Source organism: Azolla caroliniana, unplaced genomic scaffold (genome assembly GCF_043228905.1).
Source record: "Azolla caroliniana isolate FFs.n. ecotype wild unplaced genomic scaffold, voAzoCaro1.0.p SCAF_13, whole genome shotgun sequence".
Taxonomy (NCBI): Eukaryota; Viridiplantae; Streptophyta; class Polypodiopsida; order Salviniales; family Salviniaceae; genus Azolla; species Azolla caroliniana.
In genome coordinates this window covers 850159-877823 of record NW_028230448.1, presented here as the reverse complement: position 1 = coordinate 877823, position 27665 = coordinate 850159, and positions in this window count along the sequence as shown.

Sequence of the window (27665 nt, the reverse complement as noted above, 5' to 3'; positions counted from 1 at the left end):
AGAAATTACAACGGCGGTGAACATCGTGGAATGATGAGCAGAGTCCCCCACATTACCAGACAGCAAAACCGCTGCCCAAGAGGAACCCCATCTACAGGAGCATACGCTATCGGTCGACCACATGGAGAATGTTGCGGACCAAGCAGAACTGCAACCCCACTCCCCGGAGCGTACAACGACGGCCGACACCACGGAGGAAATGAAGGATAAGATAGAGCCGCGACGGAATGCACGCCCGACGACGGTTGAGCCCAACTCCCTAGCCCAAGAAGAGCCCATAGTACCCGAACCGCCCACATAGGACGATCGCGACACCAGGAGAAGCCCTCCCGACCAAACAGGGGAACCACACCACGATGCACCTACGGGCCCTATGTCGTCTCCGGACGCGGACACCGTAGCAGAGCCAAACATCCGGGCCATTTTGGAAGAAGATTAACGGGATGGGTCCGACGTGCCATGGCACTGTCCCACAGGCGTGCCAGGTGTTGTCCGCCGGAATAGTAACCGACGGACAAGAGCGCAGGAATAGGGAATAATATAGATTGTAACGCATGTAACGGTTCACAGGGGAAGCGTGAACGGCTAAAAGACCCTGCGTATATAAAGGGCAGAAAACCTCTGATAGAGGTAGCGTGTAATTTTGGAATGTAAAGAAGCGTATCGTAATAGAATTCTATCTTCTCTGATATCTGTGTATAGCTACGACTAATATACTGTGTGTTTGTAATACCTAAGAGTGTAGAAGTAAGCGACGTGAGTGTGTAGCCACTATTAAGGAGTTTGGTTGTAGCCGTCTCCCTTATATGCGGCTAGGTTACGGGGAACATTCCCCTACGTATTACGCACAGACGCCACCGTTCGTTGTCTCACAGTCACTTGGAGGTCTAGGTCGAAGGACTGACCGTAGACCGTGTTCCTAATCGGCAACACTTTTGGCACGCTTGGTGATCTGTGTCTTCTCACGGACAAACAACAACGAATAGATGTTTAGCCACAGACGCCCCTGAGAACCAACATGACTAGACCGGCCAATCACAAGGTCCATCACACGCTAGGCAGAGGACCGCGCGCGACAGAAGCCTCGCCTTAGCGACCTCAACACTACCTGGCGTGATCACAAAGGTGATTTTCCACTCTCCAACTACCTGGACGATACGCGGGTCTTGATATTTCTATGCTTGGCCTTACCAAGTACATTTCATCAAGCCATTGATGACGCTTGTCGATCTTGTTGCATGCTCGCTTCACCGCAACCCAGTCCGCCACAAGCCTGTTTGCTTGGGTATTATCTTCAAGGAGAGTTCCTAGTTCTCGTCTATCCTTCATATTCACAACCTTTAGGAAGTACAAAGTTTTGTCCTCCTCAAGTAGCACTTGGTCTGTGGCGGGAAGACGACGAAACATCTGGTCAAACTCGTTGTATACCCTCGAGGTGCTCATCTTCTTATTTTTCTTCTCTATGAATTTCATCAAGACATGTTGAGTCATCCTCGACAAATCTTCCATCGTGAGCTCCGGTAATATTGCTCTTTCAAACTCTGACCACGTTGTCTTCCTTTCTTGAAGCTCGATGACTTGCCTTTCGACGTTGTTGGCAGCAACTCGCTTGAAACTCGAGATTTGACGTGCTTCAGACACGTCCCTTTGATTCATATCCCTTTTGTATACATCCAGGAACTTCATAATGTTCCTTCCATCAAATTGACCCTCGACCTCCACGACACGGTTGATGGCCTTCTCCACGCTCGCATCGTTGTCCCGAGATCTCATCATTTGCTCGAAGATTATCATCATTCTTTTGAACTCTCCCACTTGATTGCATGAGGATGCTATCTCCAATTACTCTTTCAAACTCTGACCACGTTGTCTTCCTTTCTTGAAGCTCGATGACTTGCCTTTCGACGTTGTTGGCAGCAACTCGCTTGAAACTCGAGATTTGACGTGCTTCAGACACGTCCCTTTGATTCATATCCCTTTTGTATACATCCAGGAACTTCATAATGTTCCTTCCATCAAATTGACCCTCGACCTCCACGACACGGTTGATGGCCTTCTCCACGCTCGCATCGTTGTCCCGAGATCTCATCATTTGCTCGAAGATTATCATCATTCTTTTGAACTCTCCCACTTGATTGCATGAGGATGCTATCTCCAATTACTCTTTCAAACTCTGACCACGTTGTCTTCCTTTCTTGAAGCTCGATGACTTGCCTTTCGACGTTGTTGGCAGCAACTCGCTTGAAACTCGAGATTTGACGTGCTTCAGACACGTCCCTTTGATTCATATCCCTTTTGTATACATCCAGGAACTTCATAATGTTCCTTCCATCAAATTGACCCTCGACCTCCACGACACGGTTGATGGCCTTCTCCACGCTCGCATCGTTGTCCCGAGATCTCATCATTTGCTCGAAGATTATCATCATTCTTTTGAACTCTCCCACTTGATTGCGTGAGGATGCTATCTCCAATTGCTCTTTCAAACTCTGACCACGTTGTCTTCCTTTCTTGAAGCTCGATGACTTGCCTTTCGACGTTGTTGGCAGCAACTCGCTTGAAACTCGAGATTTGACATGCTTCAGACACGTCCCTTTGATTCATATCCCTTTTGTATACATCCAGGAACTTCATAATGTTCCTTCCATCAAATTGACCCTCGACCTCCACGACACGGTTGATGGCCTTCTCCACGCTCGCATTGTTGTCCCGAGATCTCATCATTTGCTCGAAGATTATCATCATTCTTTTGAACTCTCCCACTTGATTGCGTGAGGATGCTATCTCCAAGTATTGGTCGATCCTCTTCTTGATCCTTCCTACCGCTTTTTCATGTTGGGTTTACCAAGTATGATGTCGAGGAAATTCTCGCGTGTTCGTGAAATGAAGCGGGACCATCGGGGTCCTGGACCGGAAGGATTTGATGTTTTTAGCAACGTAAGCGAGAAAATATTGAAGATAGATGGATGGATGAAGAGAGAGAGAGAGAGAGAGAGAGAGATTTGAGATAGAAATTGAACCCTTGACTTTAGTTTTACGAGACAAGATACATCACCATTAGGATAACTCAGATCTTTCATTAAAAGTTTTGTTTTTTACTTACATCACTTCCCCCTTACACAACCCCAACTATAGGCTTTTATAGGTCTCTCCATGTAAAAACCATGGACTAAACCCACAGGCTAAAACCATGGGCTGAAACCACGAGCTAAAACCATGGTTTTGCGCCCACGATTTCTATATGTTTGCTTCCTACAAAATATTGAATATGAAAAGAAAATATACAATTTCTACAGCACTCAGTAGTGGCTTTAGTGGTAAGTTAATTTGTCTCCTTTCTTGGAGGTGCAAGGTTCAAGCCTTGCTTCCACCCTATGTATGCAGTTAGATGTTACTAGGCTTTCGTCTTATTTTTTATATTTACAATTGAGCGCACATCACACGTGCACATGTTTAACTTTACATCTAGCTTTTCTTTTACGATTCTCATTTCAGTCCTATTTACAACATGCTAACATATGTGTGTGGCCTTCACCCCTTTCACACACGCACATTGCACCTTCTCGATTTCGTTCGTTGCACACAAATTTCACACCGTTGCCGAAAATCTTCACAACAACATGACCATCTCGAACTTCTTCGCCAGTTCTTTGATGATGTCATCATCAATCTTCTTTTCTTCTGGGTTACTTTGTTTGGGTGACTCAACTATTTTCGGTTGTCTTGTTTTCTCCCCGGTCGATCCTGCCAAGTCTGTGTCATCAACCCACTGACGACGCTTGTTGAGCCTAATGCACACCCGCTTAACTACAATCCAGTCTACCACAATCCCGTTTGCTTGGGTATCATCTTCAAGAAGAGTCCCTAATTCTCGTCTATCCTTCATATCCAGAACATTCAAGAAGTACAAAGTCTTATCCTCCTCAAGCAGCACTTGGTTCGTGTTGGGGAGACGACTGAACATTTGGTCGAACTCATTGTACACCCTCGAGGGTCTCATCTTCTTATTTTTCTTCTCTATCCACTTCATCAAGGTATGTCGGGTCATCCTCGACAAATCTTCCATCGTGAACTCCGCTAATATTGTTTTCTCGAACTCCAACCACGTTGTCTTCCCTTCTTGAAGCTCGATGATGCGCCTTTGGATGTTGTTGGCGACCACTCTCTTGAACTTGTGATTTGACGTGCTTCAGACACGTCCCTCTGATTCATCTCCCTTCAATATTCATCAAGTAACTTCGTAATGTTCCTTTCGTCAAATTGACCCTCGAGCTCCATGACATGGTCGATAGCCTTCTCCACGCTCACATCGTTGTCCTGAGATCTCATCATTTCTTCGACGATTAGCACCATCCTTTCGAACTCTCCTGCTTAATTTCTTGAGGATGTCATCTCCAAGTATCGGTCAATCCTCGACTTGATCCTTCCTACTGCCTCTTTCACGTCGGGTTGACAACATAACTATGTCGTGAAAAATCCGTCACTATGTGCGAATCGTGAGGCGGAACCGCCGGGGTCTTGGACCAGAAGGATTCAAAGTTTGTACTAGCTTTAAAGAGAAAGTATTTAAGAATTGAGAGAGATTGATATGGAGAAAGAGATTGAGATAAAGATTGAACGCTTGACTTTAGATTTGAGAGACAAGATACATCACCATTAGGATAACTTGTTTATTATTATTATATTAATTTCTTCCCAATTTCTTCATTACTGTCATCTTGCTTGACCTCCATTCTTTTATAGATACCCCCATGCATATGATGCATGGGAAGGTGCAAGACATGCACGTAATGCATGCGATGCATGTTTTCCATGTCACTCATCTAAGCTCATGTATGAGATTTTACATATGAAAAGAGTTATACAATGATAAAAGTATAACTTTGAAGTCATGACTTAGCTTAGTGGTAAGTCATTTGTCTCTTGTCTAGGAGGTGCAAGGTTCAATTCTTAGTTACACCCCATAAACACAAAATTTTACAAGGCTTTAGTCTTGTATTTACAAATGTTTAACTGCATATTACACCTTCAGTTGACCTCCAATGAACCGATGGAACTATTAGAAAATTTTGTTCTTTTCACACCGAAAAATCTTTAAGACACTGTGTGTCGCGATCAACCTATTTGACCGATCCGTCTGTACCGATTGGTTCCATCCGCATCCGATACGTTCTGTCGCCGTCCGTCCAGTTTTGGTTCCGGGATACGTTCCGTCGCCGTCCGTCCGGTCCCGTTCTCCAAAACCAGACATTACGAGTAATTAAGCCACATCCATCCATCCAAATAGTTTAGCCCAAGTCACCTTGAACATTCTATGCTCCACACATAAACAAAAGGTAATAAGTTCTAGCTTTGCTTATATACTATGGGATTTGGATTTCTCCGATCTATGTGGGATATCTCATAGTTTTTTTTTCTCTTTTTCTTCTCAAACTTCACACTCACATAACTTGACATTTAGTTGTCCGTTTCAAATGTAAAAAAATACATTTGGAAGCTCTTGAAGACATCCATCTTTTCGTACCAAGATATTAAACTAATATAAAATAGTATCTTCACTATTATTGTTTCATATTGTGTGTGAAGAACCACAGTTGATTTTGTACATTCCATACAATTTTCACACCGTTTCCAAAAATCTTCACTACAACGACAGAGTTGTGATAGAAAGACCAATCCACCTGGCCGACTCAGAGACTTGACAAACAATCGAACTCGAACAAGACAATAATATACCTGCCAACTCCGAATCGGTAATAGGTCAAATTGTTGAACTCGAAGACAAAGTCATCAATGACAAAGCCGATTCAACAAGAGTCGAACAAAGCAAAGTCAATGTTACCGGCCCGGCCGGCAAAGGAGTCCAGAGTGTGAAACGAGGAGTTATTTAATTAGTAGGAATGGTTGTAGGTAAGCTATGAGTGTGGACGGACGGACCGGAATCAGACCGATCCCGAACAGGTGCGGATGGCACCGTTTTGTAATACAGACCGGAAACCTATTTAAAGGCCCGGATACAATGTAATGAACAACGGTTAAGTAATAAAGCTTAGTGTTGTTATCTCTCTGTGTTAATTGCCGTTTTGCATTCATTGTTATATCTTACGCGTGTGAATATTAAGGACGATCTTGCTGAGTAACTTAATTAAGTCGGATTAATCATTGAGTCTAATCCTGTTGCCGTAACACCCTTTGGTGAAGTGTCTTCCGTAGACACCCTATGTTAGGCCATTGTCCGGCCCTAAGAGTTAACACAGTTTTTGGCGACCACGATGGGATGTTTTTGCAACGAACGACGGCATGGATGGATGACTAGATCAACGCACGACTTGGTTACAGATCGAACTCGACGCCTTGCCGAAAGGCCAAGGAGACGTGAGGCTTTCCAGCAAGCGGCGCAGGAAATTAGAGTGGATCGCTCGTTTTCCAACGTAATCCGGAGAGTAGCGGAGGACTCCCTCTGGTTACAACAAACATTGCACCTGGACGACGGCAGCAGCCTAAGCAGCCTCCGGGAAACCGAATCCCTTCTCCAGGCGTTGGCAAATGGAGAAGGCGAAGCAGAAGCCTTTTCAGCGTATGAATCAGATTCCGAAGGGGAATACAATGTGCACACAAACTACCGTAACAACAACGAAACCCCGGGCAGACCGGAGGACGAAGGATCGGACACCTTACCGACACTGGAACCAGAAGTGCTAAGGTTGGAACCTCCGGAGCCAGCAGAGGAAGAGCGACCTCCGACACCGGAAGTCGAAGAGGAGAGGCCTCCGTCACCAAAAGAAGAGGAAAGACCACCGACGCAAACAAATTAGGAAAGACCACCGACGCCGGAGAAAATCCTGGAATGACCACCAACACTGCTAGCCCGCGCACCGATACCGGACGACGACATGCCGTTCCAGTACTCCAAGTATAGAGATGATCCGGATGCGGAAGCTCATGTTCACGCCTTTGAACAGACAAGGGAAGCAAACCATGTGTCCCAACGATTGACCCCGGAAGAAGAGGAACGCTCTAAGATAGAAGAATTTGGCGTCACATTGGAGGGACCGACAACAAGATGGCGCCGGACGCAGGACCCGTCTACCATCACCACCTTCGCAGATTTAAAAGCTAAATTCTTGCAATTTTTCCAAAAGGAGTTGGACCAGACAGTAATGGTGGGCTTATTTTATACCATCCGACAGGAGGCTGGGGAGAGCATTCCCCACTTTGTCATCCGGTTTCAACGAATGCATAGTCAGCTTGCCCGCGCACCCCCAGAGGAGGAATTACGGACTATATTCCTAAATGCGCTCCGGGAACCCCTACGCACGGTTTGCACGGTAATTGACTTCCGCACAAGTACCATCGACCAGGTCATTGACCGGGTGAGAGAGATGGAAAAGACAAGCTCCTGCCTCACACTGGGAGCACTCCAACGAGCGTTACCGTCTGATGAAGACCTTCGGTTTCAGCAAGCAATACAGTGCACAACCTGCTTGATTTCCGGACACTCGGCAGTAGAATGCACTATGAGGACGCAATGTGTCATTTGTCAATCCAAGGGCCATACGACGGATAGGGGCGAGTATAATCTATTGAACCGGCAAGCACCGCCCGTCCGACAAATAGAGCCACGCAGTAGCCGGGATGAAGAAGAGGAACGCTGGCGGCGGATGGACCGCGACTAACCGACACAGGATGTCCGGTATGGCGATCGACGGGAGAATGATGTCTGGTACGGTGATCGGCGAGATAACTATGACCGGCATGATAGATATGATCAGTACCGGGATTACAATAGACGATACGAACATTACGACCGGGAGCACTCCCCTGGGTATCGTCAGCAACGAGAGGAATATGGCTGATATAACGAGCAACCTCGTCAAGAGTACCGCAATAAGAAGAACTATAACAAAAAACGGCATTTCAAAAAAGGCGGCTACCCACGGGATTCGGAACAAGGAGCTTCAAGCAGCCAACCGGCCCAAAACCCCGCGCTTACCACAGGACCGGCCTCGGGTACAACAGACAATGCCGAATCCAGCAATACCCGGAAAGCCTACTGCTACTACTGCCGACAGGAAGGCCATTATAGTAATCAATGCCCGGTGAAGAGCTATGAAAGACGACCGACAGTAAATATGGTAGTCCCTGAGGTGGCAGATTTGCAGCAGGTGACCACAAGGTCGAAGGGCATGGTCAAGGAATGGGAGACACAGGAGACCATCCAGAAGCAAGCGACAGAATGGGTAAAGAAAGCAAACGAGCAGAATGTCACAGACTTACAACGGCAAAAGGAGAACACCGTAGGGCTTGCCGGCGGCAGTCACTCCGAGAACGAGATATGGCAGGCGTTGCAAGAATGCCAGATTACGCTGCCACTAGGAAGACTCCTACAGCTCGTGCCAAGATTCACGGAAGGACTGAAGACGGCCATGACGGCAGGAGAATCATCACCAGCACCAATACTCTTCTCGAACCCAGAGGAAGGACCAACTGTGGTGGACACCAACAGTCCGGTTATCACCGCCATTGTAAAAGGGAAAGAACTCCCCGGCATAGTTAGAGACGGAGGCTCCGAGGTGAATGTAATAAGCCTCTGGACGTGTGATGCCCTGGGAATCCATGAGTGGGAGCCGTGTCCGTTCTGGTTACGGATGGCCGATACAAGCTCAGTGCGGCCGACAGAATTAATACGGAAATTAGAAGTCACTGTGGGCGGTCATACATTTCATATCTCGACAGTAGTGCTACAATTACAGGCACAAGGTGCATACCCGCTATTACTAGGGCGGCCGTGGTTAAAAACGACACATATCAAACAGAATTGGAGGAAAAATATAATTACCTTCCGGCGAGGAAAAGCCAAGGTACGGGTACCAACACAGCCAAGGACGAGCACTGGCAAGGAATGTACACCGTTGTATGCAGAGTGCGCAACATGCTAGAAGGATTAGCTAACGAAGAAGAAGCTCATTACTTGCAGGAAAACCCGAAGATCATACCCCTCTTCGAGATTGACATTGCTGAAGCAGTAGCACCATACTTACCGCAGTCGGAAGAGGCTGAAGCAGAACCGGATGAAGACGCAATCCGGGAGTTACGGTTGGCGCAGGAAGCGTTGGAACGGTGTCGTGAAGAATTTCGTCCATAGGCGGAAACCGGGGTGGGGAGGCCAAGTCGGTGGTGTGCTACATGTGCACATGTAAACTAGGATATGGTGTATAGAAAGAGAGGGGAAATTTTATCCCACATTGTAAGGTCCCTCCCTCCTTGGACTATAAAAGGAAGGGAGGGGTCACTTATGAAGGGTTGCCTATTTTGTGTGAGTAAGGTATACCACTTAGTCTAGGGTTCTCCTTCTTCCCATTTCGTTTTAGGGTTAGGGTTTCGGTTAGTCTTTCTTCTTGGGTTTTCCTTGAGGGTTTGCAGATAGTCATTTTTAGTGCGGCCATGGCAGCCACCATTGTTGTAACCATTCGTTGTTTTAACATAACTTGTTGAACATCTTGCCTCCGCCGATCTCTCCTTCTATGTCGTGGTCTTATTCTTTCCTCTTCTCCTCTTGAGCTAAGCCTCCATATCATGTCCTATTCTTTCTCCTCCACTCCCTAGTCCAAGACCCCTGTGGTCTCACCCCTTCTACACGCACGCGCGTAACTACGCGACAACGGGAAATGGCCGTTTCACAGCAACTTGAAGAGGTGAACCTAGGGACCACGGACGAAGCAAAACCGGTGCACATCGCCAAGGAGATGAAGTCTGAAGACAAAACGGCGATGATCACACTTCTTACGGAATTTCGCAATGTGTTCGCCTGGTCATACGAAGACATGCAAGGACTCGACCCTCAGTTATACCAGCATTAGGTTCACTTGAGCAAGGATGCAAAACCAGTGGCACAAAGACGGTACCGGATGAATCCCAATTATGCCGCCAAAGTCAAGGAGGAAATCGACAAACTTCTAAGAGTTGGCTTTATCCGTCCAGTAAAGAAAGCGACATGGCTGAGCCCGATCGTAGTCGTACCAAAGAAGAACGGAAAAATTCGAGTTTGTGTGGACTACCGGAAACTTAATGCGGCTACGGTAACGGATGCGGCTACGGTAACAGATGCATTTCCACTCCCGTTTACAGATGGAGTGTTGGATGCCGTCGCTGGCCATGATGTCTATAGCTTTCTAGACGGATTCAGCGGGTATAATCAGATCCGGATGCACCCTGACGACCAAGAGAAAACGGCTTTCGTCACCGAATGGGGGGTGTTTGTGGCCGTGGTGATGATGTTCGGACTCAAAACAGCACCGGCCACATTTCAACGAATCATCATGGAAATCTTTGGTGAATATATCCCGGCTTTTATGCAGGTTTTCCTTGACGATTTCGCCGTCTATAGCCAGGAGGAGGACCATTTTCAGCACCTCCGTCTTTGTCTAGAAAAGTGTAGAGCGTACCGGTTAAGCTTGAATCCGGCAAAGTGTGTATTTGGCGTGTCCAGTGGAACCTTATTAGGACATATTGTGAGCCAGGAAGGTATTGTAGTCGACCCAGACAAAGTGAAAGCCATATTAGAAGCACCGGCGTCGGCAACGACAAAGGCATTGAGCTGGTTCTTAGGCCAGATCCGGTGGCACAGCAGGATGCTCCTATACTTGTCCGACCTGGCTACACCGTTGCATGCCGCCGTGCATCGGACACCATTCCAGTGGACCGACACCGAGGATAGGGCGTATAGGGCCCTCAAGGTACTATTGTCGCAAGCACCGGTAGTGCAGCCTCTGGATTGGAGTAAAGAATTTCATGTATTCGTGGACGCCTCCGACATCGCAATCAGAAGCGTATTAATGCACCTCACAGAGCCAAAGTGGTACCGGCCAGTGTACTATGCCAGCCGAAAGCTATCCCAAGCGGAACGGAACTACTCTACCACGGAACGGGAAGCTCTAGGGATGATCTACAGTGTGACAAGGTTTCGGCATTATTTATTGGGAAGGAAGTTTTCCTTCCATGTAGATCATTCGGCACTCCTTTACCTGGTGTCCAAAGCGTCACTCACCGGTAAGTTGGCCCGGTGGACCTTATTGTTACAGGAATTCGAGTTCGAAATATTCCACCGACCCGGGATACAGCATGCTGTAGCGGATTACTTAAGCCGATTAGAGTCCGGAGAGACGGGTGACGGAGTAGCGGACGAGTTTCCAGATGCAGAGCTGTTTCGAGTCACTACGGAAACGGCAGCAGATGAGACGGTGGCACAGGAAGACAAGTGGCTCACAAACATGCACCAGTTTCTGAGCACAGGACTGCCTCCGAAAGAGATGAACCGGGACGAACGGAAACGCCTGGCGGTGCAAAGCCGACATTTCTGCTTACTGCAAGACACACTTTACCACAAGGGCGCGAACGGCATATGGAGACGGGCTGTGCGCAACGATGAAAAGGACCTTATACTGAGGGAAGCCCACTGCGGAGTTGCCGGAGGTCACTATGCCGGAGATGCGACGGCCAGGAAAATATGGCAAAGTGGCCTATGGTGGCCAATGACATTAAGAGATGCGGTACGGTACGCAAAAGAATGTGACCTATGCCAGCGAATGGGCCAGCCAACGGAGCAGGCTTGTATGCCACACTAGCCGGTACTACCACTCGAGCCATTCCAGAAGTGGGGGCTGGACTTTGTTGAACCGTTCAAACCACTGGCAATGAGAACGGGTAATTGGTACATCATCGTCGCGACGGATTATTGCACGAAATGGGTGGAGGCCAAAGCCTTAAGAGACAACACCGCTGCGTCAACGACGAAATTTCTATACGAGTACATCTGGTGCCGTTACGGATGCCCAATCGAATTAATAAGCGACCAAGGGGGGCACTTTCTCGGCCAAGTAGTTGAAAGTCTGACGACATTCTATGCTGTTGTCCATAAACGGAGCACACCATACTATCCGCAAGCAAACGGGTTAGCGGAATCGACGAACAAAACGCTCCAGAATATCCTCCGGAAGATCTTCAATGAAAACCGAACGGATTGGGATACCAAGCTACATAGCGCGCTTTGGGCATACCGGACGGCATATAAAACGAGCATCCGAACAACACCGTTCCGGTTAGCGTTCGGACTAGAGGCGGTAATGCCGGTGGTATTCCAAGTACCCAGCTTATGGATCCAGCTACGGGAACGGCTGAACGAGAAGGAGTCGGAGGCAATACGGTTAACAATGCTGTGTGAACTCGATGAACAACGACTGGCAAGCATCCTGCACTTAGAATTGGAACAACGACGACGGAAAGCATTTGTCGACTAGCACAGGAAAGGAAATGAAAAAATGTTCGCAATCGGCAAGCCGGTGTTAGTAATTCAGACTCGGATGGGCAAGGTGCCGGGAAAACTACGGTTTAGATGGACCGGCCCGTATTGGTTGACACGTGAGTATAATGGGTCCTACCAGTTAGGGACACTTGCCAGCGAAGTGCTAGGCAAATGGGTCAACGGATTCTGATTGAAGCCATATAGAGGACCGATGCCTAAGAACCCATTTGAACAAAGGACCGACACCGGTGAGGAAACGACAACCTGTGAGGGGAACGGCAACCACCAAGAAGGAGGAGACGGCAAGCCGGTAATAGGGGAGAATGAGGCCGGTAACCGTAATGAGGCCGGTAAGGGTCCGATAGGACCAACGGACAACTAACCTCACACCACATTAAAAGTTGTTAAAGAGAGAAAAAAAGAAAAGAAAAGAAAAGCGAAGTAATCATGCAGAAGCGAGGTATGAATGGACGAAAGAGTGAGGAGCGAAAAGGTATCAAGTGGGCATTTAAGCGCCACCACAGGACATAATGCTATTTTAGTACACGACGTGCACACACTCGAAAAAGGTGCCAGAATGCACAGAGAAAAACCACTGCGCGTGGAGACCCTTTACTTTCGCGAACCCAGGAGCATAGAAGCACCAAGGCGCTCCAAGATCATGATGGAAAAAATAATCGACACTTTCCAAACTTCACCTCTCGGCCACAACCAAGGAAACACACAAATCGTTGTTGCAGAAAATGGGAAATGCAAAAGTAAATAAGTGGACACACGATTTAACGTGGAAAACCCTGTACGGGAAAAACCACGGGAGTACAAGACTCCGAACCAAAACTATGCACAGAGAAATATACAATGGCGAGCTGCAAGGCGACGACCTTGAGCTCGCTGTCCTCGCCACAGGCGGCGGAATTACACAGAGGCGTCGACCTCTTCCTCTCTCACGCTCTATCTCTCTCTCACGGCTGCTCTCTCTTCACTCCTCTTGAGTGGAAAAACAGAAAAATGAGTAGCAACTTTAAAACTGTTTGCCCTAAGTCATATTTATACACATATGACTTTGGGGCTATTTACAACTATAGCCTCAAGGGCCCTTGGCAAACATATTCACGGATATGTCCCCGCATCCGGATCTCTTCCTCCGGGTACATTCGTCATCCGGCTCCGAAGCCGGGGTCTTCATCATCCGGTTCCGAAAACCGCAACCGGGCTTGTCGTCATTCATCTCCGACATCCGACCATCCCATCCGAAGGGACCGTAGTCCCAACAAACTCCCCCTTCACTTCGGCATGGGGTGTCTCTCCAATCCGATCCTCTTCCGGCATGCTTCCAGCTTGTCGGGTGTGAGCACCTTGGTCAGCATATCCGACCCGTTCTCGTCCGTGTGGACCTTCGTCAGCACGAACTCCTTGTCTTCTATCCTTTCCTGGATCCAGTGATATCTTCGCTGGATGTGCTTCGTCCGGGAGTGATAGGCCGCGTTCTTCGCAAGGTGGATGGCACTCTGACTGTCGCAGTAGAGTCGGTACTCCTCCTGCCGGATACCGAGCTCTCCAATGAAGTCCTTCATCCATATTATTTCCTTGCCGGCTTCAACAGCCGCCATGTACTCCGCCTCCGTGGTTGACAACGCAACCGTCTTCTGCAGCCTCGACTGCCATGAAACAGCTCCCCCTGCATACGTCATCACATACCCTGATGTGGATCGGCTGGTATCTGCATCAGCCGACATATCCGAATCCGTAAAGCCGTCAAGTTCGGGCTTACCGGAGCCGAATCGAAGGCACACGTTTGCCGTGCCCTTCAGGTATCGGAGTATCCACTTGGCCGCGTTCCAGTGCTCTTTGCCGGGATTGCTCATGTACCGGCTCACCACTCCGACTGCATATCCAATGTCCGGTCTTGTACACACCATTGCGTACATCATGCTTCCGACGGCAGAGGCATATGGCACTTTCATCATGTCCTCCTTCTCAGCCTTTGTCTTGGGGCTTTGCTTGCTGGACAGCTTGCAGTTTGCCGGGAGGGTCGATCCGACCGGTCTTGCTTCCGACATGTTGAACCGGTGAAGCACCTTTGTCACGTACTTCTCCTGTGACAGCCACAATTGCTTCTTCTTCCGGTCCCGGATGATGTGCATCCCTAGTATTTGCCTCGCCGAACCCAGGTCCTTCATTGAGAAAGTTCGGTGAAGCGCTTTCTTCAACATCCGTATCTTGACCTGGTCCCGTCCGACGATCAACATGTCGTCCACGTACAGGAGGAGTATTAGAAAGTCTCCTCCTTCGAACTTCTTCACAAACACGCAGTGATCGGACTGCGTTTTGTGGTACCCTTCGTCGGTCATGAAAGAATCGAACTTCCGGTACCATTGCCGGGGAGCCTGCTTCAGTCCGTAAAGGCTCTTCTTCAACCGGCATACCAGGTGCTCCTTCCCTTTCTTCTCGAATCCTTCCGGTTGCTGCATGTAGATCTCTTCTTCGAGGTCACCGTGAAGGAATGCCGTCTTCACGTCCATCTGTTCTACCTCGAGGTCCATGCTTGCCGCTATGCTCAGCACCGTCCGGATGGAGGTCATCTTCACTACCGGGGCAAATATCTCGTCGAAGTCGACGCCCTTCTTCTGCTGGAACCCCTTCACCACGATCCTGGCTTTGTATCTCGGGGGTTTTCCGGCATCTCCCGGTTTCAGCGTGAACACCCACTTGTTTCGAAGTGCCCGCTTTCCTTTCGGCAACTCCACAAGTTCATATGTGTGGTTCTCATGCAGGGAATCCATCTCGTCCTGCATGGCACTCAACCACCTGCGGCTCTGGGTGTCATGCTTTGCTTCTTCAAAGCTCTCCGGCTCCCCCTCGTCGGTTAGCAGCACGTGCTCTGGTTCCGGAAATCTCCGGGGGGCCCTTCTCTCTCTTAGAGGATATCTCCGTTCCGGAGCTTCGGTAACCGGCTCCTCCGTTTCCTCTTCATCCGAATCCATTTCGGGATCGGGGCCGGTTCCGGTATCAGTTTCATCTTCCTCGGCCAGTTCTGTTTCTTCACCGCCTTCGGCCGGATCCTCGAGTGCTAACCGGTCCCTTGCCGGTTGGGACTGCTCCTCGTAGAGTTGATCCTCACCGGTCGACTTGGAGCTCTTCATCTTCTTCTCCGACTCCCAGTCGGCGAGTGTCTTGTCCTCCATGAAGATGATATCACGACTCCGGGAATATCCTTTTGTCGACCGGGTCCCATACTCGGTAGCCGAACTCGTCATCGCCGTAACCGAGGAATATGCATGGCCGGGTCTTTGGATCTAGCTTTCCTCTCCGGTCCTTTGCCACATGCACATATGCGAGACACCCGAACACCTTCAGATGCCGGTAGGATACTTCCCTACCGGTCCACACTCTCTGCGGCGTGTCTCCGTCCAAAGGTACTGAGGGTGATCTGTTTATCACGTATGTCGCCGTCGACATTGCCTCAGCCCAAAACCCCTTGGGTAATTTCGCATGCGCCAGCATACTCCGGACCCTCTCCATTATGGTCCGGTTCATCCTCTCGGCCAGCCCGTTCAGTTCCGGCGTCTTCGGCACAGTAAACTCGAGCCGGATTCCCTTCGAGCGACAGTACTCCTTGAACTGCCCCCGGTATTCCCCTCCGTTATCCGCTCGTATCGCTTTCAGCTTCTTGCCGGATTCCCTTTCCACTCTCGCGTGGAGTTCTTTGAAGACGCACAACACTTGGTCCTTTGTCTTCAGCGGTGCCGTCCACAGTTTTCGGCTATGATCATCTATGAATGTTACGAAGTACTGGGCTCCGCCATGTGACTTCGTTTCTACCTGACACACATCAGTGTGCACCAACTCCAATGGTGCGCTACGTCTCGTCGGTGGCCTTGAGTGGAAGGAGGTTCGGTTCTGCTTACCGGCCAGGCAATCGGTGCACTTCTCCAGGTGCACGTGCTTCACTGGAATAAGGTTGTCTTCTGCAAGCCTCTTCATCCCCTTCTCACTCATGTGGCACAGTCTCTTGTGCCACAGCTCACCGGCAGTGTCGGCTGCCACGTTCAACTCTTCCGGACACAACCGGGCATTCATAAGGTACAGTGTGTTGACTTTCCGGGCCCGAGCCACTATCAGGCTCCCCTTGCTGAACTTCATTACGCCGTTCCGGATGCTACCTGTGTAGCCTTCATCGTCTAGCCTCCCGGCCGAAATCAGGTTCAATCGAACCTCCGGAACATGTCTGACATCCTTCAGCAGCATTTTGCATCCGGTCGAGGTTGTCAACCACACGTCTCCTATGCCGGCAATCCGGCACGTACCTTCATTTCCCATCCGAACACAGCCATGCTCACCGGCTGTGTAGGATGAGAAGTATCTTCTTTCCGGGGTCAGGTGGAACGACGCTCCGGAATCGACCACCCAGGTAGTCTCATCGCCGGCAATGTTTAGTTCACCTTCTTCGGTGATGAGCATGATCTCCTCTTCACTTGCCGCGAGTGTCGTTGTTCCTTTCCGGTCCTGCCCTCGCCGATCCGAACCATTCCGGTCCGTGGCTCCCCGGTAAGTACCGTTCCGTTCCGAAGACTTCTTCGAATCGGTGTCGTCGGCTCCGTTGTCTTTTCGGTAATGCAGACAGTTCTTTCGGAAGTGCCCCGGCTTCCCACAGTGGAAGCATGTGGGCCTTCCTCTTGACTGCGACCGGGTCCCCGACTTCTCCCGTCTTTGCGGACTCCGGTTCCGTTGTCTTCCCCGATCCGATTCGGTAAGCAGCATCTTCGGGTCGGAGGCCAGTTCTTTATCTCTCCGACGCGCTTCTTCGTTCAAAATGCTTGTCTTTACCGTTTGTAAGGACAAGTTATCTTCGGTGCAGGAGGTGCTGAGAGTCACCACCAAGTTCTCCCAGCTTTCCGGCAATGTACACATCAGGATGATGGCTTGCATTGCATCCTCCAACGGGAACTTGATCGCCGCAAGCTGGTTCACGAATCCCATGAACGTGCTTACGTGTTCCACCATACTCTCGCCGTCCCGGTACTTGAGGTTCACTATCTTCCTCATCAGGGAGGTCCGGTTCAATGCATTCTTCCTCTCGTAGAGGCCCGACAGCTTCCGCCACATCTCATATGCGTTGGTGTCGTTCGCCACATGTTGTAGAACGCTCACGTCGACGTATTGCCGAATGGTTGCAACGGCTTTCCGGTTCAGAAGCCTCCATTCCGTCTCAAGTACCCCCTTCGGTATTTCCGACTTGTCAATCGGTTCGTACAGGTCCCGAACAATCAGAAGATCCTCCATCTTGATCTTCCAGTCGGCGTAATTCTGCGCATTCAGCACCATCATCCCCGGCTGCCCGCTGCCGCCGCCTTCCATTTTCTGCAGTAGCTCGCTCTGATACCAAATTGATGGAAAAAATAATCGACACTTTCCAAACTTCACCTCTCGGCCACAACCAAGGAAACACACAAATCGTTGTTGCAGAAAATGGGAAATGCAAAAGTAAATAAGTGGACACACGATTTAACGTGGAAAACCCTGTACGGGAAAAACCACGGGAGTACAAGACTCCGAACCAAAACTATGCACAGAGAAATATACAATGGCGAGCTGCAAGGCGACGACCTTGAGCTCGCTGTCCTCGCCACAGGCGGCAGAATTACACAGAGGCGTCGACCTCTTCCTCTCTCACGCTCTATCTCTCTCTCACGGCTGCTCTCTCTTCACTCCTCTTGAGTGGAAAAACAGAAAAATGAGTAGCAACTTTAAAACTGTTTGCCCTAAGTCATATTTATACACATATGACTTTGGGGCTATTTACAACTATAGCCTCAAGGGCCCTTGGCAAACATATTCACGGATATGTCCCCGCATCCGGATCTCTTCCTCCGGGTACATTCGTCATCCGGCTCCGAAGCCGGGGTCTTCATCATCCGGTTCCGAAAACCGCAACCGGGCTTGTCGTCATTCATCTCCGACATCCGACCATCCCATCCGAAGGGACCGTAGTCCCAACAGATCATCAGACGAGAACCTACGCACAGAGAACCCCCGCCTTCTGAACTCTCTCTCTCTCAATCTCACTCTCATCACCATCCAACCTCGCCACTGCAATCTGACCTCGACACAGACATGGACCCGCAAACGCTGTCGAAAGCCGCCAAGACATGGCTAAAGCAACACGGGCTCGAGGGCTTCTTGATGATGATGGAGGTACCGCCACACAAAGAAGCCAACAAGGTGATCAAAGAAATCGACACAGAGGTCATAACGGCGGAGGCGATTCAAGCGTTAATAGGCCTTCCGGAGGGAAGCATACTCACGATTGACAATCCGACCTCGGAGCAACTCATCAAGTATTTTGGTGAGTACTCCCTAGCCAACAAGGGCTACCAGACACAGGGCGGCGGAGATATGTTGTTCCGCAAGATTGCTCGTGTGCTCCACGAATACGACCATGTGTACCCTAGACCCCCTGTCATGCCACAGAACCGGGCAGGGATGATCATCGCCACCTATGAAGGGATCAAGGTGGATTGGCCGATATTGATCGCAGAAGGTTTGTGTGTGGCAATCGAGATCGTCAGAGGCAAAGATGGCAAAGAAGGCCGAGACGGACGGAGGATATGGCACGCCGTAACGCAGTGGCTCACCTTACTTGTGCCACCCGTCCAGACCGTCCAGCCCAAGAAGCGGGGAAGCGTGGCGGACGGCACCCCAAAGACTACTTCCAAATGACAACAGCTATTGGCCTCTAAGGCCACTAAGGGGAAGGCGGCGGACGCAGAACAGGCGGGAAAGGAGAGCGCCAGCCGGAAGCGGCCAATGGATGCGCAGGAGGAACCATCGGTACGGCCCGTAAAGGTTACACTCCGCCGACCGGTGAATAGAGAAGCGGACCCCTTGGCGGCAAAACTCAATGCCGGGACTCAAGAAGAGGAAATAGAGGAGGAGCCTACGGAGCACCTCCAACGACGGTCGTCGACAAGGACTGTTGAGGCAGCCGAGAAACGTTCGGACCCTCAGACGGAGGGAACACTGGCGCCCCATACTGAGACTCCCACGCCAAGGGAGGAACCTGAACCGGTGCGCATAGCACCGGAATCAGAAACTCCTGCACCACCGACAACACCGGAAAGTCCCATCCCGCCAGAGCCGGAAAGGTCAATGCAGCCTCCTTCGGCCAACCAAGAAGAAGCGCAAGGGGAACCAGGACAGCAGGGTGGTCCACGGGCAGAAACGGAATTGCAACTCGGCGCAAGCAGGCTGGACCACCCATCTACAAGCGAGCCCATCCGTCAAACCTCCATGCAAACGCAACAAGGCACCGGTAGCCGAACAAGCGGACACAGAGAGGGGAGACGAAAACGGTTGGACATACGAGTGGACAGCGGATGGCCGTACAACAGCCAATGGCCGGAAGGAACGACGGCGGCTTGAAACCCTAAACAACAGCCGGAATGGCCAAACAACCATTAGCTGAACAGAGAGACAGACACCGTCAACAGAGCCGACAACCATCATAGGAGGAGACCCGAACAGAAAGCCAGATGGGCCGGATGGACAAGTACCAGACAACTGATGAACCGAACGCATGGTCGGAAGAGGACAAGGACAACCGGACACCGACAGAGATGGAGGAGAGGCCAGAAAGCGACCTAAGAACGGTCGTAGTGGCCGAATAGAGGCGGCCGGGCAAGGACGACATCAGTGGTCGGAGATGGCCACGACGGGAGATGGAGACGGACGAGTGGCCAAAGAGTGGCCGAGGAGCGGCCAAAGCGGCCGTAATAGCCGAACAGTGGCCGGAGTAGCCAAACGGGCTGGACAGACGACATCGAGACTCTGTCCGTGAGTGGAACGACTCTTGTAGCAAGCGCGCTATCATCCAGGTACGACTCGACGCCAAGGCGGTGGTATGGGACGCCGATCGAGGCTCGAGTCCGTCTCGATCCCTTCGCTCGGGGGTGGTAGGGTGGATCGGCACCCTTCTTTCTCTCTTTTCTCTCTATTCTTTCTAGATCTATCATTGATATATCCTTATTTTATGCTTACTTTAGTACCTAATCTCTAATATTCGGTACACGACAACTAAAACAAAGCCAACGCAGAGAAGAAAGAGGCAGACATGCAGAAAATAAGAAGAAGAGAGAAGAGAAATGCAAGGAAGAAGAAGAACAAAGAAGGAAGAAAAAGAAGATGTCATGGAAGAAGAGAAAGGCATGAACAGACAAACACGAAGTCATGGAAGAAGAGAAAGGCATGAAAAAGAAAATAAGAAGAAGAGAAGAGAAAGGCATGAAAAAGAAAATAAGAAGAAGAGAAGAGAAAGGCATAGAAGAAGAAAGAGAGAGGAGGAAAAGAAAGACAGGAAGAGGAGAAGAAGCAACGGTTAACACCAAGGAGGAGGAAGAAGATGCAGACAACACGCGGGATAAAACGTAAGAAGACAAACACGAAAAAAAAATCAGAGAGAAAAAGAGAAGAGAGGGGCATGCGAAGAAATTTTAAAATGTTGAGGGTAACAGCCTAAAATTTCAGAAACTTGGGGGTACTGAATGAAATTTTCAAAACTCGAGGGTATATAATAAAAATTTTAAAAATCAAAGGGCACCTACGAAATTTTGAAAACTCATCAGCCTAAACGAAATGGACGCGATCAACACAAAACTCACAAAATCAACAAAAGGAACACACATACAAACAACGTTTTTTTGACGACCCAAATGATGTTACCGAAGTTCGTGAATCGACAGAACGGGAATGTTCGTGTCGATGAAGATTCGCTGACCGACGGAGATGTTTGAGTCAAGCGCTCCGATCGAGGGAGTCGATCGTTGATGTTACCAAAGTTCGTAAGTCGACAGAACGAGAATGTTCGTGTTACCGAAGAGTCGCTAACCAACGGAGATGTTCGAGTCAAGCGCTTCGATCGAGGGAGTCGATCGTTGAGAGGACCGATGGAAATTCCGGTCGAAGAAAAATTATGATCAAGGCATATGGGATCGACGTGCAAGGCACTCTCCCATGGGCGTGCCATATTGTGTTACCGTACGAGACGTACGTGTGATGGATAAGTGTGATAAGTGAGGGTGAAAGATGTAATGTGTTGATATGTATGTGTGATTTTATACGATTATGAGTGTGAATGTAAGTGTGAGTGTGGTAGATACAAAGAGGTGTGAGTGAATGACTAGGTGTGAATGCCAAAGGGGCTTGCACCCTTGTGGATCTACCCCTTTGTACCTATTTAACCCCTTATGGGGAATGAATGAATACATGAATGAACATTTCTCTCTCTCTCAATCTCTCTCTTGTCATCTCTCTCTTCTATCTCCCCTTACGTTGAACCCCCTTGGGAGGGGGGTGGAGCCATTCTAGACACCACCCCTCACCCCGCAATGCTTCTCAATGCACATGATCTCTCTCGCCATCAATCCCATACCATTCACCATCTCCACCATTCCACAATGCTTATCTCCATCATCACACCCATCATTATAATCATGCTATCATAATCGTCATCCCTAACCCTAAAACGTACAACAGTCAACAAGATGTGATCCGAGTCGACAAAGCCCATAGGGGAGAACGCCATGACACCGCTGAAATCCTAGCATGGGGGGGGGGGGGGGGGTCACCTAACAAGACTCCTGACACAAACGGTTCAACAAATACCGGTTGACCGATAGAGCTAATCGAAGAATCTAAACCATTTATCTCGGCATCCAGGAGATCTGGACGAGCTCGAAGGCCGACAGAGTTCTATCAATCGGGCCTCGACTACGTCAACTACAGCGATGCAGGCGAACCAAGCACATATGATGATGTTATGCCGCACAGGACTCCGATACATGGTTGCAAGCCATGAGATCTGAAATGGACTCGATTCACAAGAATTAGACATGGGAACTAGTTGAATTACCAGCTGGAAGAAAGCCGCTATCCCTGCAAATGGGTTTTCCGATACAAATATGTATCTGACTCAGAGAAACCCAAGTACAAAGCTTGACTTGTCACGAAAGGGTTCAAACAAGAAAATGGGGTCGACTACTACGAGATATTCTCACCAGTAGTGAAGAGGGTCACCCTCAGACTCCTAGGAGTTGTGGTGATAGAAGACCTAGAGCTAGAGCAACTGGATGTAAAGACGTCATTCCTACATGGAGATCAGGAAGAAGAAATTTACATGTCTCAACCGGCAGGCTTCATAGCGACGGGGGAGGAAAGTTACCTCGTATGTCGACTGAAGAAAAGCCTTTATGGCTTGAAACAAGCACCGAGGATGTGGTACCAGAAGTTCGACTCCTACATCAGATAGCTTGGATACCGTTGTCGTGAAGATCCGTCACTACGCGCGGATCGTGAGGCAGAACCGCCGGGGTTCTGGACCGGAAGGATTCAAAGTCGGTACAAGCTTTGGCGCAAGCTTTGGCGAGAAAGTACTTAAGTTAGATTGGGAAAGAGAGAAGTTGAGATTAAACGATTGAGAGAGATTGATTGAACTTTTATCTTTGGATTTAAGAAACAAGTTACACCATCAATTTGATAACGAATTTCTTCTTCTTAATTTCATAACAAAAAAAAACGCTTTTTTTCTCCTCCCCCTTCCTTCTTTTATAGATGCTCTCATGCATATGATGCATGTGAGGGTACAAGACATGTATAAAATGCATGCTTGCCATTTGGCGCTTATGTATTACATGTGGTGCATGATAACCATGTCACTCATTTTAGCTCTCATGTATGAGAATTTACAGGTAAAAGTATAATGATAGAAATATAAATTCAACTAAATGGCATGGCTTAATGGTAAGCCAATTGACTCCTAACTCGGAGGTGCAAGGTTCGAATCCTTACTTGCCCTCCTTGTATATATGTATATATATTTATATATTTATTTATCTAGTCACCGGATGCCGGTTCGTCGGATACCGGTGCCGTCGCCGGATGCCATCGGTTACTGGTGCCTCGCCGGATGTCGCCGCCTCGCCACCGCCGGATCACCGGCTCCATCGCCGGTCCGGGCCGGATGTCGTCGTCTCAGCGGCGCCGGATGCCGTCGCTGGATTGTCGTCGGATGCCGTCGGATCACTGGCTCCATCACTGGTCCGGTTTTGGTTGGCCAAAACCCTTTACGAGTAGCTAGCCCACCTCCACTCTTAGTTCAAGTTACCTTGAACTCTCTATGCTCCACACATAAACACAAAGATAATATCTTTTGCTCTACCTTATATATGATGACAGTCGTATTTGTCGTGCCTATGTGGGATATCTCACAATTTTCTCTTTTTTCCTTTCACAAACTTTATACCCTCATATCTTGACATTTAGTTGTCCGTATCTCGTGTAATAAAGTGCATTCGAAACCTCTATCATTTTGTACTTAGATATTAAATTTATTTAAAATTTTATCTTCACAATTATTGTATTATGTGGTTCATACTCGATTTTGTACGTTTTATGGGATTTTCACACTATTGCCGAAAATCTTCACGACATCCACCCCCACCAAACCGCACGTCCTCCGGTACGTGCCAAGAAGAGAGAAAGTGAGATTTCGGCTACGGTGATCAATTAGATTATTGTGTTCATCGTCGAGGTAATCGAGGTCAGGATCCTTGTCTTGTCTTTTCTTGAAAATCTTTACTCTTTTTCCCGCAATGGGTACGACCAACCTTGATCCGTCTAGTTCTGCAAGGTGGTATGTGGCATTATCGTTGGCACTTGTCACCACATACGGCCCGAACCATCTTCTTGCGAACTTCCTTGTTGTATTGTGTTGATTGTCAAGGGTGTTGTCGTAAACCAAAACCGAATCCCCTTCTTTAATCTTCTTGGGACGAAGTCGATGCGTGTTGTCGAACCGAACTTTGTTCTTTACTCGGGCTGCCTCCATCATCTTTCGCGCTTTTTCTAAATCTTCAGGTCTTCTTTCAAGTTGCCTTATCCGCGCCGCTAATAACTCTTCTCGGCTCATCTTGTTCTCCCACGGTATCGCTACCCATGAGGCGATCGTCCTTTCGATGGGCATAATCGGCTTTTGTCCATACATAAGCTCTGTCGGCATATACCCTGTCACCGAGATATGTGTCGTTCTATCGGCCCACAAGGCATAGGGTAATAGTCGTGGCCAATTCTCGACTCGACCGTTGCATGCCCGTACGATGGCTTTAACGATAGGTCCATGCCCTCGCTCGATCTTCCCATTCGCTTCCGGATTGTAGGCAGTCGTAAGGGAGAGTTTCACACCTAGTCTTTCGAAGAGCTCAGTCGCTTCGTGCCCGTCCAACTCCCCTTGGTCGGCCACTATCTTCCCTACACATCCATATCGGCAAACAACCTCTTCAAGCAGAAATTTGCAAACAGCTGATGTCGTCTTATTTGTCAAGGCTCGTCCTTCCACTTGATTTGTCAAGTCTTCCCTTGCCAGCGCTAAGTACTTCATCTGTCCCACTCCCATTGGCATCGAGACCAGATCCACCATCCATTTGAAATGTATGGTGAGTGGGTATGTCGGCTGTAACTCATCACGATGACGTATATTTGAATATATTTGGCAAGTTTCGCATGTGGACACGAAATGGAGTACATCTTTGTACATGCTTGGCCACCAGTACTTCTCCTTCAACTTTTCGAACGTCGCCCATGTTCCTCTATGACCTGCCCGAGCACTCTCGTGGAATTCGATCATCAGCGTCTCTTGCTCTTCTTTCTTTACCACCACTCGATGTGGTATTCCTGTCCTTCTTTTTGGATGTCTCCAAAGGAATCCTCCCTTCAAGAAGTATCGGTAAGCTTTCTTTCGGATTCGTAGGGCCTCCTCCTTTGTCAACGAAGCATATGTCGTCAATGTTCTTAGGAATCTACCGATGAGTAACCACTCTCCTTTGTAATCGTTCTCGTTGAAGGCGTGGAGGGTTTGCATGTCCTAGTCTTCCTCCGACAATCGAGCCATCTTGAAGAAGTCGAGGGCGACATCTTCATCTTTCGAAACCATGTTACTTCCATTTGAAAATCTTGCCCTCGACAGCATGTCAGTCATGGCGTTCTTCTTCCCTGCAATGTGACGGATCTCTGGGTTTAAAGACTTGATGTAGGCGATCCACCTTAGCATAGCAAGATCTGGGGTCGCACATCCCGAGACCATTCCGAGAATTGGGAGACAATCTGTTTCTATTATCACTTCTGACCCAATCAGGTAATCTTTGTCCGTCTTCACTGCCGACACAATACCCCAAAGTTCCCGCTTGATTTGGGCATATCTTTGTTGCCGTTCGCTGAGAACCTTTGCTCTGAACCAGACGGCATATCGCGCATTATCTTCACCTTCTTGATTGATGACCCACCCGATTCCGGTTGGGCTCGTATCTACGGTCACGTAAATTGGTTTCCCTTCGGCATAGTCAACCTTCCTTAGTGCCGGAGCTTCAAGAAGCAGTTTCTTTAATCTTCGCATCACATTTGTGTGCTCGTCTCGCCATTCGAACTTCATTCTTTTCTTTAGTAGTCCATATAATGGTTCGGTGACATGAGTGTAGTGAGGAATCCATATATGATAAAACGCGCACGCTCCAAGGAACCTTCGAACCTCCGTTTGGTTTTCGCATTCTTCTTTCATGTCTTGGATTGCGTTCACTTTGGATGGCGAGGGCTTCCGGCCGTATGCTCCACACAAGTGACCTACCACCAAGATCTCTGGTTGCCCGAATGCGGATTTTTCTCCCGAAAATGTCAAAGTCGCATCTTCGAGCCTTTGAAGCACCTTCTCGCAATCTTTCATATGATCCGCAACGAACTTTCTACAACCTTCCTTATCTTTCAATTCATCTTTCTCCTCATCCTAACATCCTTTTATCGGAATATCATCCAAGAATGGCATCGTGATGTCCGGGATGCAATCCTTCAAGACTTTATTCATGGCATTCACCATATGAGTCACCGAGTTCGTTGCGCCTTGGGGTAAGGTACACATCCGCACAAGCCCGATCGGAGTCCTCATGGTTGTAATGTCCCGACTGTCGATCGTCAATTGGAATTGGTCATATCCGGAGTAGAGATCGCCAATGGAGTAGATGGACCGGCCCGCAAACGCTTCGGCAAATTCGTCCACACTCGGACCGATTCCGGCATTTCGAATTGTCACCTTGTTGACGGGTTGAGGATCTTGGATGAATCGGAATGATCCATTCTTTTTCGGCACCGTGAACCACCTATTGGAATAAGGAGCATTCGACGGTTCTAGAATTCCCATACTCACCTTCTCCTTTAAGAGCTCGATCAGCTTCGGAAGGTGTGCTCTCGGAACTGGTATCAGTTCAAATTCCAAGGCACATGAGGCACCGTGAAGATCACCATCGGCTCTATAACCTTTGGGTCTGCGCATCCGATTTCTCGTGGGAAGAATGCGAAAGCCTTCCCATGTCTCTCAAGCATATCGCGAAACATTCGCTCCTCTTCAGGGAGAAGGAAATCCTCCTTTCCAACTCGTAGCTTCCCCTTCGTCTCTTTGGTGAAGACATGACCTATCTTCTTCGGATCTCTTAAGCTTGGATCATTAGCGACTTCCTTCATCTTTTGCCAGCTATCTTCCGATAGCGGAGCCGCAACTGGCTTGATCTTCTTATCCACCGTTTTATATTTCGTGTTGATGTCAGCTTCCTTCATCGAGATGCCACGACGGTATTCATCGATGATAGCGTACATGTTGACGGAGTTAACCGAAATCACGCGTTGGTTGTGAAGATAGCTCAAGTCCACGACATCCTCGATTTCGCCGATGGTGTCATTAAATGAGGCTTCTTCCAGAATATGAGTCACGAACTCTCCTTCTTCTATTATGTTTTCTTCTTTCAGCATCTTCTCGAATTCTTGTATCCGGTGCTTGTGCTTCTTGTCGGGTAGTACTAGTTTACATGCGCACTAGGTGTGACACATGTTGCTTCTCCTCGCAATCCACACACTCTTCTTTCTTGTGGGGTCTTGTGATTGCTCGGACTATTTGTGCCCCATGCTTCAATAGTCCGCTCTAAAAATACGAGGATTCGCCTCCGAGACTATCTCGATTCCTTTCATGATTGGCTCGCACCGTTAGGAATTGGACCGATCTTTGGTTGTCAAGACTCTTTATTCGTGCGAAGGCTGCTCCATTATCGAACACTTTGGTCTCCATTCGAGATGATGTGATATAAGGTTGCCCTAGGATGACAGGATGCGACGCCGATTCTTGAACGAAGAAGTGTTGATCCATCTCCACATCCCCGATTGTGACTTTGATATTGGGACAAGCTCCGTACAAGTCCTCCGTAGACTTTGTTGCCGTGCGAATCTTCCATCCGTGGTTTGTATTGATTGGCCATCTTCCTTTTTTGTAGAAGTCGGT